This window comes from Misgurnus anguillicaudatus, chromosome 11 (assembly GCF_027580225.2).
Source record: "Misgurnus anguillicaudatus chromosome 11, ASM2758022v2, whole genome shotgun sequence".
Taxonomy (NCBI): domain Eukaryota; kingdom Metazoa; phylum Chordata; class Actinopteri; order Cypriniformes; family Cobitidae; genus Misgurnus; species Misgurnus anguillicaudatus.
The window spans coordinates 14,633,408-14,646,694 of record NC_073347.2 but is presented as its reverse complement, the minus strand read 5'-3'; positions in this window follow the sequence as shown (position 1 = coordinate 14,646,694).

Here is a 13,287-nt window from a genome sequence, read left to right as displayed (position 1 = left end):
ACGCTGAAGGCTGTGCGTTGCCTGACAAACACCTCTCCAAAAATTTTACAAAGTATCAGTTCAGTGTTGAATTTCCTCATAAAAATTAAGTAAAAATAAAGATGGGCCAAATTAAGGAACAATACTTAAAGCGTAACTAAACCCCTGGTCAGAGCCTGACTCCACCCACTGGCAATATTTGAAAAATGCAAGAAAAGTGGGCAGATCCCAACGGAGATAGAGGGGACGAACTAAGCTTGTACCAAGTGTGTGGTGAGATCGTAACAAGGGCGTGGTAAGCTTGAACCTGCTTACATCACAAGTTATTTTTTGGACCCAACATCCAATAGGAAAATTCAACTGCAGTAGCCATCATTCAACCTGAAGAGGGCAGCACTCAGACGTTTTTACACCATATATTGTAGTATTGAAACACTTTGGGCCCTATCTTGCACCCAGCGCAATTGACTTTGTCAATGACGCATGTATCATTCGTATTTTGCACCGGCGCACAGCGGGTTTTTCCCTCCACAGACGCACGTCGGCAAACTAGGGAATGAACCTGTGTTCCCTGGGCGGTTCAGCGCAAAAAAGGAGGCGTGTTCCGGCGCAAACCATCCCTGATGCTATTTTGCAGTTTCAAAAAACAATTGCGCCACTGACCAAAAAAAACTATTCTAAAGTCAGTGGCGCGTTGCGCGTGGTTCATTATGCTACTTTAAGGGCGCATACTTGACCATAATAGCGTGCACAACCACACACTTTGCTTATCTAATCTACACAGATGCAACAGTTATTTTTGCAAATCATAAATTGATACAATAAAAAATATTAAAACATGAGATAAGGGAAATCATAGTGGTGAGCATTGTGGTGATAGTTTTTATGTATTGTGTGGCTGCGTTAAAAAATTCTCATGCAAATAACGATATTTTCATAAGTTTGTTATGTGGCTGTATTACGTTTATTTTATGTAAATAATAATTCAAATGTTTGCATAAGAAACCTTAATGTATATGAACTTGATTTGTAAGTGTACTTTGGGGTTGGACCTTGCTTGCGTTTCTTGGGTCCGATTTCAAAGCCCCCAAACCCTTTCAGCGGTGAGGGTGGACGCAGTGATTTGGGCGGGTTTCTCCTATCCCCATACAAAAAAACTTCTTTGTCTTTGACTGCTCTTACAAGAACTTCGGTCTCCTCGGCTGTAAACCGCTCCTGGCGTGCGCCTGGTAAATCCGTCATAATAATAGCAAGCCGCAATGGAACTTGCGCCCTTGCGTTTAAAGGGAATGTTGGATGACGTTCTGATTGGTTTATTTGACGTTACGCCCAAACCACACCTATGAATAATGAACCTACTTCAGACCAACCCCTTATTGATTTGCGCCTGGCGCAAGAGTTATTTCTCCCGCCGGGAAAATAGCAACAGCGCCCAAGATCCGCCCACAAAGTCACTTGCGCTGTGCGCTTCGCACTTGCGTTTCAGATCGTTAAAATAGGGCCCATAATATTCAAATGTCAAAAAACTTACTAAAATCAGTGAACAGCACTAATAAAGCATCATTCTTACAGATCATTAACTAAAAAAAGTTGGTTTAGGGTTTAGTTACTCTTTAATTAAAGTTACAATAAAAGTCGCTGCTGATGCTTCTCCAACAACGTACATCAGGGCCGACCCAAGCCTTTGTGGGGCCCTAAACACAATAAGCACAATAGTTAATTGTATTGTAAATTTTATTTCTAATTAATTAAATTCTAAGAAAAAAATGACTAAAGGGCCGTTCACATTATAACGATAACTATTACGTTAACTATAACGATAAATATATTAGCGTCCACATCATATTGATAACTTAAAGTCAATAACTTTATGCTAATTCGCTCACGCGCACGGCACTCGGGCAAATCGCTTGCCTTTAATGGCATTAACTAATATTGGATATTTCTTGTAATGTAAACTTTTGCAATTGTTTACGTCACTGAATATGTAAATATGCTGTTCTTGTTGCATTTGCACAGCGGGTAACTATGTCTTCACATAGCATGCTGCGTTTCACAACTCTAAACAGTGAATGTAGTAGTTTTTGTAATGAAATCTTACCTTTTGGCGTAGTAAGTGTGGGAGGAAAAAAGCATTACATAGTAAATTTCACAGCAACTGCATCATCGCTGGATACATGAGGTAGCCTAATTTTATGTTGTGGACCTCAGTGAGCTTCTGTCATTTCAAGTGCATGTGCACTTGAAGTTCAAATAGAATTGATTGGCTGTCAATGATTTATCGTTCATTAGGTGGAAAAAATCGCTCAGAAAGTGATCCCAACGATATCGTTCATTGTATCTTTATCATTATAGTGGTGATGTGAACTCCGCTATTCTCTTTATTTAAAACATTTTTAAAGCTATATTTTTTTTACAGTTATAGTTATCGTTAAAACGTGAAAGGCCATTAATGGTTATATTAAGGATGTGTTTTTTAAAACAGAATTAAGCCTAACGTTAACGCAACGTTAACACTTTACATTGTGTTTGTCTCTTCTCATTGTCATCCTTCTTTTTCTGCGCCCAAATGATAGACTCTTTATTTTGCTGTCCAAAATAAATCTAAGTCAAGGGAAGGGGAAGGTGGCAGCAGCAAGCTAACTTAGTGAGCAAAGGTCATATTTTAGCCGCAACACTGGGCAAATGGGCTTATGTATATTATATAAGTTGCCCACTGTCATTGTTGTTGCCAGTTTACCATCGATCAAACTTCATAATTCTTGCTTCTCGGTCTATCAGCAACACGAAACATTTCATTGCCAACATAGGGTTGGCCAGGGGTGCGTTTCCCAAAAGCATCGTTGCTAACTAAGTTTCCCTTTTGGGAAACGCACCACAGGTCAGTCAGAATCAGGTAATGTCACAGGTCAAGGTCATTGGACCATAGTTTGGGGCCCTCTAGTGGCAGCGAGGCCGTAATCAGCCACTTAATTAGCGAAAGGAATGGACGGCTCTAATGTACACTACTAGCTATCTGAATGTGTAACAACAATGCAAACTGACGCATAGCCTACGGCAGGACCCCTCAAATCCCACCCTGGAGGGCCAGAGCACTAGAGAGTCCAGCTCCCACCCTAATCAAACTTACCCACCTGTAGTGATGGGTCGTTCGCGAACGAGCCGGCTCTATAAGAGCTGATTCTTTGAAGCGAACGAGCAGAGCCGAATCTTCAGACGCAGGCAGGGGTGGGACCGTAAGAGCCGGCTCTTCTAAGGGAGCCGAGACAGAAAAGCTGAATCTATGAAAAGAGCCGGACTGCCATCACTAAAATGTAGAGCCGGAGCTTGAGCCGAAAAAGCCGAATCTATGGAAAGAGCCGGACTGCCCATCACTACCCATCTGTGATTTTTTAGTGATCATGAAGACCTTGATTAGCTTGCTCAGGTGTGTTTGATCAGGGTTGGAGCCAAACCCTGCAGCGCTCCGGCCCTCCAGGGCAAGACCCGAGGAACCCCGACCCACGGCTACGCAGAAGTATAATGCATCCTTACTAAATCTTCTATATTGTGCTGTTACTAATCTGGACAGAGGTCAAAAAACCCATCAGGTTCATTTTGTCAAAGTTGACACATCAGTGTCTTCCATTCATGAACATTTCTGGTGCTGATAAGACTATTAGTTGGAAACAGACCCATACATGAAGAGAGAAACAACAGCGGTGCTTTGTTTGGAAATGAGACTCTGACTTAATGAGCTGCATAAAGGAGGTTTGCTCTAAGATAATGAAAGAAGAGGAAGAAGAGATAATATGGTTGCTATCAAAAGGAGTTACAACATGCATTCATTATCATCCTCAGGGGCCATCCGGGGTACAAGAAAGGCACTGTTTGCAGATCTCACAGGTACAGTGTGATCCCACACTCTTAAAAATAAAAGTTCTGAAAAACAACTTCATATTGATGCCATAGAAGAACCGTTTTTGGTTCTCCAAAGACTTCTAAAATAACCACACCTGTCTTACATTTTATAGTCTGAACCCTTTTCTACAAATAAAGAATCTATTTGTGCACCATGAAAATACAGAAACAAAGTATTTAAAGACCCACATTTCTACAGGGTCTACAAATTAGATTTCATATGTGTTTTTTCTTATGGGTTTGCCCAAAAATAAGAGACTCAACTCCAATTAACTCTTAAAACTAAAGGACAATCAACTGAAATTATGAATTTGCAGCCTGAAAGTTTAGACTCATGAATTTTCCATGAATTTTCTAGATGATTTTTTGATCATAAAGGGGCGGTTTCCCGGACAGGGATTAGACTAATCCTAGACTAAAATAAATGTAAGAGCTGTCCAAACTGAAAACAACTTGCACTGGCATATCTTACTATAAAATACGTCAGTGCCCCTTATTTTGCCTCAAAATGCAGACAAGTAATGTTTTTAGGAAGGCATGTTTGTTAAAACTAGTTATATTTCATAATAAAACTAAGGCCTAGTCCTGGTTTAAGCTAATCCCTGTCCGGGAAACCACCCCTAAATGTCTAATCTGGACCTCCAGAATGGGATACATGTGGTAGTCACACTACTTATATTGAACATGTATTGCTATAGTAAATTGTAGGGGTCTACCTTCACAGTAATCCACATATGGGACCTCGCTATTAAGCAGATTTGTTTAGGGCCACAATTTACTGTAGCACTATAATCTTCGATTGAACTCATGTGTGTATGTGTATGAGCTTAGTCAATTTTTTAAGATGTTCTCTTCTGTCTGTAGCTGGCTGGAGATAATGCCACAGCTCATCCAGGTTGTCATGGTGACTGACCCCGAAGTCATTAGATTGATATTTGGCGTGGGCTGTATGGATGTGAGCTGTCTTTTTGATCTGTGAACTACCCCACCACCCGACTCTCTCTTCCTTTTATTCTCCGCCAGAATAGCAGCAAACACTGTTATGATTGGCAGGGCCTTTTCAAATGTGTGCAAACATGATGAATTCTCACTTTCTCGCTCTCTCGTGCTCTCGCTTCCTTTTTTTATAGTAAGCCCAGAAATGTTGAGACAATGTGCTTTTTGCATTTTTGCATCTATATATGATTAACGCTTAGAGCTTTGCTTTGCTGACCCAGATATGATTCGAATAATAATTCAATCAAGTATGGCTAGTATGAATTATTATGGCTGGAAATGCATACAAACAGAGATACAAAAAATAAGGGAAGCCTTTCTGTGTGAAGTTTGCATGTTCGCCCTTTATCAGTGTGGGTTTACTTCAGGTACTCCCATATATAGTCCAAAAACATGCAGGTGAGGTGAATTGGAGATGCCAAGTTGCTCTTCTTCCAACTTAGATTTAAAAAGTTTGTGCCATCAATATAGCAATACTGTATGATGCTGGAATGATTTAAATAAATAAATCGTACAAAAACATGTTACATATTAAACTAAAACATATTAGATAAAACAATAATGAAGGCCCACACTTAAAGGTGCAGTGTGTAAATTTTAGCGGCATCTAGTGGTGATGTTGTGAATTGCAACCAACGACTCAGTCCACTGCTCACTCCTCGCTTTTGAAACACATAGAGAAGCTACGGTAGCAGTCACTGGAAAAACATATCATCGTCGGATACAACTTAGTAAAAAAAGGTTTGTCCGTTAAGGGCTTCTTTAGAAACATGGTGGAACAAAATGGCGACTTTCATCTAAAGGGACCCTATGTGTATGTAGATAAAAACGTCTCATTCTAAGGTAATAAACACATAACGGTTCATTATGAAAGGTCTTTATACACCTCTGATAATATAGTTTTGTATATTATTTTGCATTTCTGTCAAGAGATCCTTCTAAAAATTACACACTGCACCTTTAACCATACACCTAAATACAGCGCAATTGGGATAAAGCAAATCATACTAAAACTTACAAATGAGAGAGTTATTATTTGCCTGAAATTGTGTTTGATATCTAATAAAGACAGAAATGAAGGATGCAGGTATGCAGGAACAGCTCAAAAATGAGGGATGCAGTAGAGAAAGTGAGTAAGAGTTTAGCAGTGACACAGGGGACTTCATCACTTCACACATTCAATAACAGAGAAGTGAGAGAGAGTTCAGTAACGGCGCAGAGGTGAGATAAGGATCACAGCGCTATCATTACAGGAGATATCTGTGTGACAGTGATAGTAAAGAAACATACAGAGGACAGTTGGAGGCAGAAAATCATGCTTTTTATTTTCCCATTACCTTCAGGTAAAGTCGACAAACCCAAAGGAAAATGTTATTACTCTTTCATTTCTCAGGAGATGTAATGTTCTTATCTAATGTTTCATTTAAAGAATGTATGTCTCGTAAAATAAAAACAGAAGAAAAAGACAGTTGCTGACATACAGAAAAGTAATACTGTTTATTGACTATATGAGGATGTCATAAAAGCTGCTAAACACCACCTCAAAAATGAGATAATGATATTAACTGAATGCTCTCGGCACGTACTATACTGTATGCTCATAAAATACCTTAGTTTTAAATCTGTTTAATCGTAGCCTCAGGCCGATAAACGTTGAATTTTCAGCAAAAAAATTCAACGATGAACAACAGATGCAAAACAATGGATCACATTCAAACTTGTGTTCCTTGTGAGTACTTGAAGAGTTTGGTTCCAAATGCAATTAATCCATTTTGACTAATTTGGGTAAAAATTGTTTTCTATACCAAGAAAGTGACAAGATTAAAAGCACTATTTTCTGTTACAAACTTTCACATAGCATTTTTAGGTTATAATAACATTAAAAATTCAAATCCATAATTTGATTTTCAAAGATTTATTATAAAAACTGATTGTTTTTTACACAAAATGCAATAAATCCATGACAAGCTTTTTTCAAAATGCTATAAATCTATTGAATCAATTTATAAATGTGCATTCATCTTTGCCATGTTATAGACCATTTCAAAAGATGTAAACAACACTGGTCCAGAAGCACTTCCTGTTTCTGTTTTTTAACACTAGATAAACGTTGGGATAAAATAAACCAACAGAACATATAAAGCTGAATAAACTGAAGTTAAACAAACATCTTAAAGATAATAATACATGTGAAATAAAAAATTACTGTCACAAACTGTAACAGGAAGTGTTTCTGAACCAGTGTTGTTTACATCATTTGAACTGGTCTATATTCATTTAGTTGAACAGTGGTATACACTGATAAAAAATAAACATTAATGGCATTAATCAAAACACTTACTTTAAGAACACTGTCATTGCTGCGGTTATACTTGGGACGTCGTCGCTAAACTTTTTTGACAGTGATCAACTGTAAAATGTTTTGGTCCTGTTTGATTTTCGTTGACTTTGAGTAAAATAGTGGAACGTTTTTCATATGGGGTCAATGTGTTAGCATGACAAATTCTATACGAGATATAGAATCAAGGATTTGATTTTGCATAAAATGAAGAATTTACTTTTTTATACTGACCAGTGGATCACAGCGCCTCCTAATGTGTGGCTCAGTTTCTTTATTTTTATATTCATCATCATTGCAATGTTTCTAGTTGCATTGTTAATGATTTGGTATCTGTTTGTCTTGTCAATGGGGTGGATTATTTTAGAAGTGGAGGTTTTTGCCAAAAAGCTTGCATGCACTTAGAGGTTTGTGCAGCGAAAGAGATGCAAATGTGTCAAATACTAATGAAATGACATTTGGGAAAATAAGGCATTCCAATTTCTGACTTATAACCTTTTCATTGCCATTAAAGTGAAATTACTTAAACTTGACATAAGAGCCTGATAAAAAAAATTCATTTACAAGAAAACGTATCAGATGCACTTGGAGGGTTTTGCATCTGAACTCTTCATATGTTATATTAGATCTATATTAGAATTATATTTATATTAGATTTGCATAATTTTCATTGCAGACTTTGGTATCTTGGCACTCTGAGCAAAGGCTGTGACACTGATGAAACTACAGAAAAACAAAGAGATTGGCTTTTAAGACAAAAAGTTAAAAGCTCCCTCATTTGTAAGTCGCTTCGGATAAAAGCTTTGCTAAAGGAATAAATGTAAATGTAGATTGCTATTGTCTTTTTCTCAAGAGAAACAGCAGAGGAGCCGGATACTTGAGGAACTTTCCATTTCTCATTTTAATCTGCTGAAAAGGAGACAATAAAAACAGATATTTAATTAAACATTAATGTTGTGGAAGACTAAAGTGGATAAAACTTTTTTCAGATGAAGCTTAAAGTTCTCCACACATCGAGAAACACATGGGCAACGTTTCTACTGGATATTTAGGTTTGGCTTTAACTTACTGGATGGCCGTTTTTTATTGTGCACCAAGACCATTCGTAACCACGGCAACCTCAACCTCACATTGTCCCTCGGACATTAGGCTTGAAAACAATGCACGCCGATATAAAAGCTGTTTGTGTGTATGTGTGTGTGAGTGTGTCAGTGATAGATGAACTGCAGCGTGCTCTGCAGATATATGACTCGATGTCTGACTGCACTACAGACCTGCCACTGTTTCAGCTGTTTCAAACATTTCACTCCAAACTTCCTACAGACAGTGCGAGAGCAAAAGAGAAAAGAGAGGAAGAGGCAGAGAGGAAGAAAAAGAGACAGATCTGTCAGGAGTGCTTTTAAAACTAACGGGACACAAAGAAGTAATTCAGTGGTCGCTCTGCACCTGCCTCCCCACTCTGTACAGACACACACGCTCTCACAGTAAAACTTTACACATGCACACAAGAATGCCCTGTCATTGCATCTTTGTGTTTTCACGCTCGGATGGCCACGTTATCCACAACACTTTGCGTTTTGAATCACAAATGAGCAAGCTACAAAAATTACCAAAGAAAGAGTTTTAATGCACTTTATAGGGGTCCCAAATAAAAAGCTGACATAAGTCAAGTTTTTGATAACATCAACTGTGGATATTGATAATTACTGTATGTATTGTATGTGTTTTCATTAAAAATGTTACAAATCATTTGTACTTAAAGGAAAACACCACCGTTTTCAATATTTTACTATGTTCTTACCTTAACTTAGACAGATTAATACATACCTATCTTTATTCAATGCATGCATTTAATCTTTGTACAGTGCGTCGTGAATGTGTTAGCATTTAGCCTAGCCCCATTCATTCCTTAGGATCCAAACAGGGATGAATTTAGAAACACCAAAAACTTCCATGTTTTCCCTATTTAAAGACTGTTACATGAGTAGTTACACGAGTATGGTGGCACAAAATAAAACTTGGCAATTTTTAAGCAGATAAAAACACTTTGCGTTAGGGTTAGGTTAAAGCGGATAAAAACACTTTGGTCACCCGAGGTCGAAGTGCTGCAAACTAAGTGCTCTTCCGCTATACAATATAGTTCTCATTTTTTTATCCACTTAAAAAATCACAACATTTTATTTTGTGCCACCATACTTACTTGTGTAACTACTCATGTAAATAGGGAAAACATGGAAGTGTTTGGTGGCTTCTAAATTCATCCCTGTTTGGATCCTAAGGAATGAATGGGGCTAGGCTTAATGCTAACACATTCACAAGGCGCTGTGCAAAGATGAAGTGCATACATTAAAAAAAGATATAGTATGTATTAATTTGTCTAAGTTGCCTTTTAAATCTGTATGAATTCATTTTGACATTTATGAAGCAAGAGACAACATTACTGTCTACAGCTGCGAGAGTCCGCTATATGCTGCTTCTGTATTTATGTAATTCAATGGATTCAGTAATGTGGAATGACGAGTATGCGAACTTCACGCTAGTTGCTTGTTTGGTTAATTTAGACTATTCAACCTACCAGGTAAGTTCTGTATGCTATGGTTTATCGTTTAAATAACCGATAATATTACTTAAACATACAGACATCTATTCAGCCTGCTGTTCTGTGTGCTATTGTTTAGTTGAATAACTTGCCTTTTCAGATTAAATGTCTGTTCTTCGGCTTGGATTTTGTGAAATAATTTAGTAAATAAATGCGACGTATAGTCCACTGTGACTTATATATGTTATTTCGTCTTAATGATGCATTTTTGAATGATGCGGCTTATACACCAGAGCGGCTTAGTCCGGAAATACGGTAGAAAAAAACTCATTTTAGTTTGTTTTCCAGTATAAATATGTAAAAAATTATTAAATCAATTATTTATATTATTTTATGCATATTCTTAAAACAAGTAAAAAATAAATTAATAAATGCTACTGGGTTTAGAAAATAAACTTTCTTCAAGTTTCAGTGTAATCCAAGTTCATTTTTGCTGGAATGTATTTCTTGCAGTGTGCACATAAATTTATCAAGACACAGAACATTAAACAAACCAAATAAGCCCGCAAACAGATTCACACAAAAATTTACTGCACGACAAAAAGGCACCCTCACCTAATTTTTACGCACTTTATCATGCCTAACTAACCTAAACATTCACACAGAGACAAGCTAACAAGCAACCAGAGGTCTGTTTGAGGGCCGAAGCAGTACAGAGGGCGGAGTAGTCTGAGCTCCTGTCTTCTTTTAAGAGCCTGCAGACAGTAAAGAGGGCAGCCAACAGGATGGGGGCTGACACCACCCTGTGTGCCAGGCTGTTTGGCAGCTGATGTGCCCTTTTCAGGTGGCATCTGTAGTAAATCTTCGAGCCACCAACGCACACACTCCTCTGTGTTGTGTGTGTTGGACAATGGCACAAGCGTTAGTTTGGGAAAAAGTCTTAAAGGGGACATTTCACAAGACTTTTTAAAAGAAGTTTTAGCTCAAAATACCATATAACATGTATAAAATTGCCACTTTGTAGGTGTGAGCAAAAATGTGCCGCTTTTGGGTGTTTCGTTTTACATGCAAATGAGCTGATCTCTGCAGTAAATGGCAGTGCTGTGGTTGGATAGTGCAGATTAAGGGGCAGTATTATCCCCTTCTGACATCACAAGGGGAGCTAAATTTCAATGACCCCTTTTTTTTACATGTTTCCAGAGAATGGTTTACCAAAACTAAGTTACTGGGTTTTTCTTTTTCAAATTTTCTAGGTTGATAGAAGCACTGGGCACCCAATTATAGCACTTAAACATAAAAAAAGACAGATTTTCATGATACGTCCACTTTAAAGTACTCTGCGTGTGTGCATGCGTGTGTGTCCATGGGGATCAAGCGTATAAATCAAACTAAATTATGTTTTTTTTAATCTAAAATAAAAGAAAGTTTTCTGTGAGGGTTAGGTTTAGTGGGGTGGGTCAGCATATGACATGGGTACTATTTAAAATGCTCATGAATTTTGGAGGTAAGAAAAATAATAAATCTAGCACTTTTTCACCGTTTTAAATTTGAGGTCTGTGTTAGAGACACATAGCGCCATCACCTGGTAGCATTCGACAGCACGCAGCATCTCTAGTGCAAATACAATAATTGCAGGTTCTCTGGTTCCTTAATTCTGATGATGGTTTATATTACGCCAGAGAGTGAGAAATCTGATATGGAAAGTTGCTGAAAACCGCAGTGTGTTTGTACAGACCATTTGCTAAAGATGTAAGATTAGATGGTTGAGATTAGCGCTGAAAAAGCGCCAGTGTTGCACTGTGACCTCACCTCAACCCCTGCACTTGGAAAGCAATCTATATTTCACAGATCGACCTCGGGTTATTGCGCTTACGCTCCATTTGAGTTAACACAGAGAAGTCTATTACAGAACAGTGAGAGGTGGACAAGAGGTTGGTTGTGGTGCAGAAGTGTCCCCTGCCCTCTAACCGTATGCTTTTATTGACACTGCTATGAGAACACACACGCACAAAGCATTCACTCCTGTTTACCTTGCGTGTCAGCTGAGGATTTATTTAGACTCTTGATGTTTTTAGCTTCGCCAAGCAAACCACTGGTATTTCCTCCATCTCTCAGACCCTGTGTGCATTTATATTTAAGAAATGTGGGCAACTCTCTCAGTAGATCTACAAATGCTGCTATAAGCACATAAATCAAATCCTCCAGAGTCACTGGAGTCATTTCAGAATAGACTCAATGAATTAATCTTTTTTTGTCAGTAAACCTAAAAATGTGGTAGCTATATTATTACAATATTCTTTATACAACATATACTGAGTTATTGAATAATTTACATAATTTATTCATTTATAATCACTTGTTCATTCCAGAACAAAACGTTCCAAGCAAATTTTTAACCTACTTAATTTTCATCAAAGCAGCATAAAAAAGACTATAAATAGTATTCATTTCTTGTTTATTCTACTGTACAGTTGTATTAAAGCAAGTCAATCTTATTAGGTACACCTAATAATGTTAGTGTAATTGTCAGATCTAAGAGAATAAAGTCCTTATGACACTGTAAGTGATTTTTAATAAAGGTTCACCCCAAAACCTGTTTGTGAGCCCCATTTACTTCCATAGTAGGAAAAAAGACTACTGTGAAAGCGAATGGGACTTATGAATGGTTTGATTACGAACATTCCTCAAAATATCTTCCTTCGTGTTTACCAGAACAAAAAAAAATGTATACAACATGAGGGTGAAAAAATGATGACAGAATTTTTATTTTGGGTGAACTATTCATTTAATTTATAGTAGGTTGAAATAGTCAGATATCACCACGTTCTTCCTGATCCCATTTTTCAAACTTTAGTTAGTGTGTAATGTTGCTATAATAGCATAAATAATACCTGAAAAATGATAAAGCTCAAAGTTCACTGCCAGGCGATATATTTTCTTTAACAGAATTCCTTTTTAAAGGCTACAGTGAATGGCCGGTTTGTACTACAGCCCTCTACTTCCTGTTTTAATGACGTCAATATAATAGGTTTTGACTAAACTCCGCCCACAGGAATACGTCAGTCGCCAGCTAAGCTAACGGCAACAAACTACACAATCAGAACACGTAACGTAAAGGAGGGACTTCATAAAACAAGAAAGACATCAGCCCGTTTTTAGGACAGTGAAAACTGCGCTATATACAGATAAGTAAATTGTGTGAAAAATACGTTTTTACACGTGAAACATGAACACATGTTATATGTGCACTGTAAACACAATCAAAGCTTTAAAAACACAAAAAGAACAGGACATTTAAATAACAAAAAATTAAACAAATTTGTGTGCAGAACATGAGAGGAGAAGTGACAAGACCGTAAGTGAGCCTTTATTGCAATAAGGGAAAAAAGAGTGAAAAGGGAAAGCAATGGAGAAACACAGACAAAAAGAGACGAAAAAAGGAAGAAATAGTGTATTGTAAATGAGAAGCACAGAGTAGATCAACCTCCATCTGTCTCTGTCACTGCTCTCTAATAGGAAAAGGGGAACATAACCT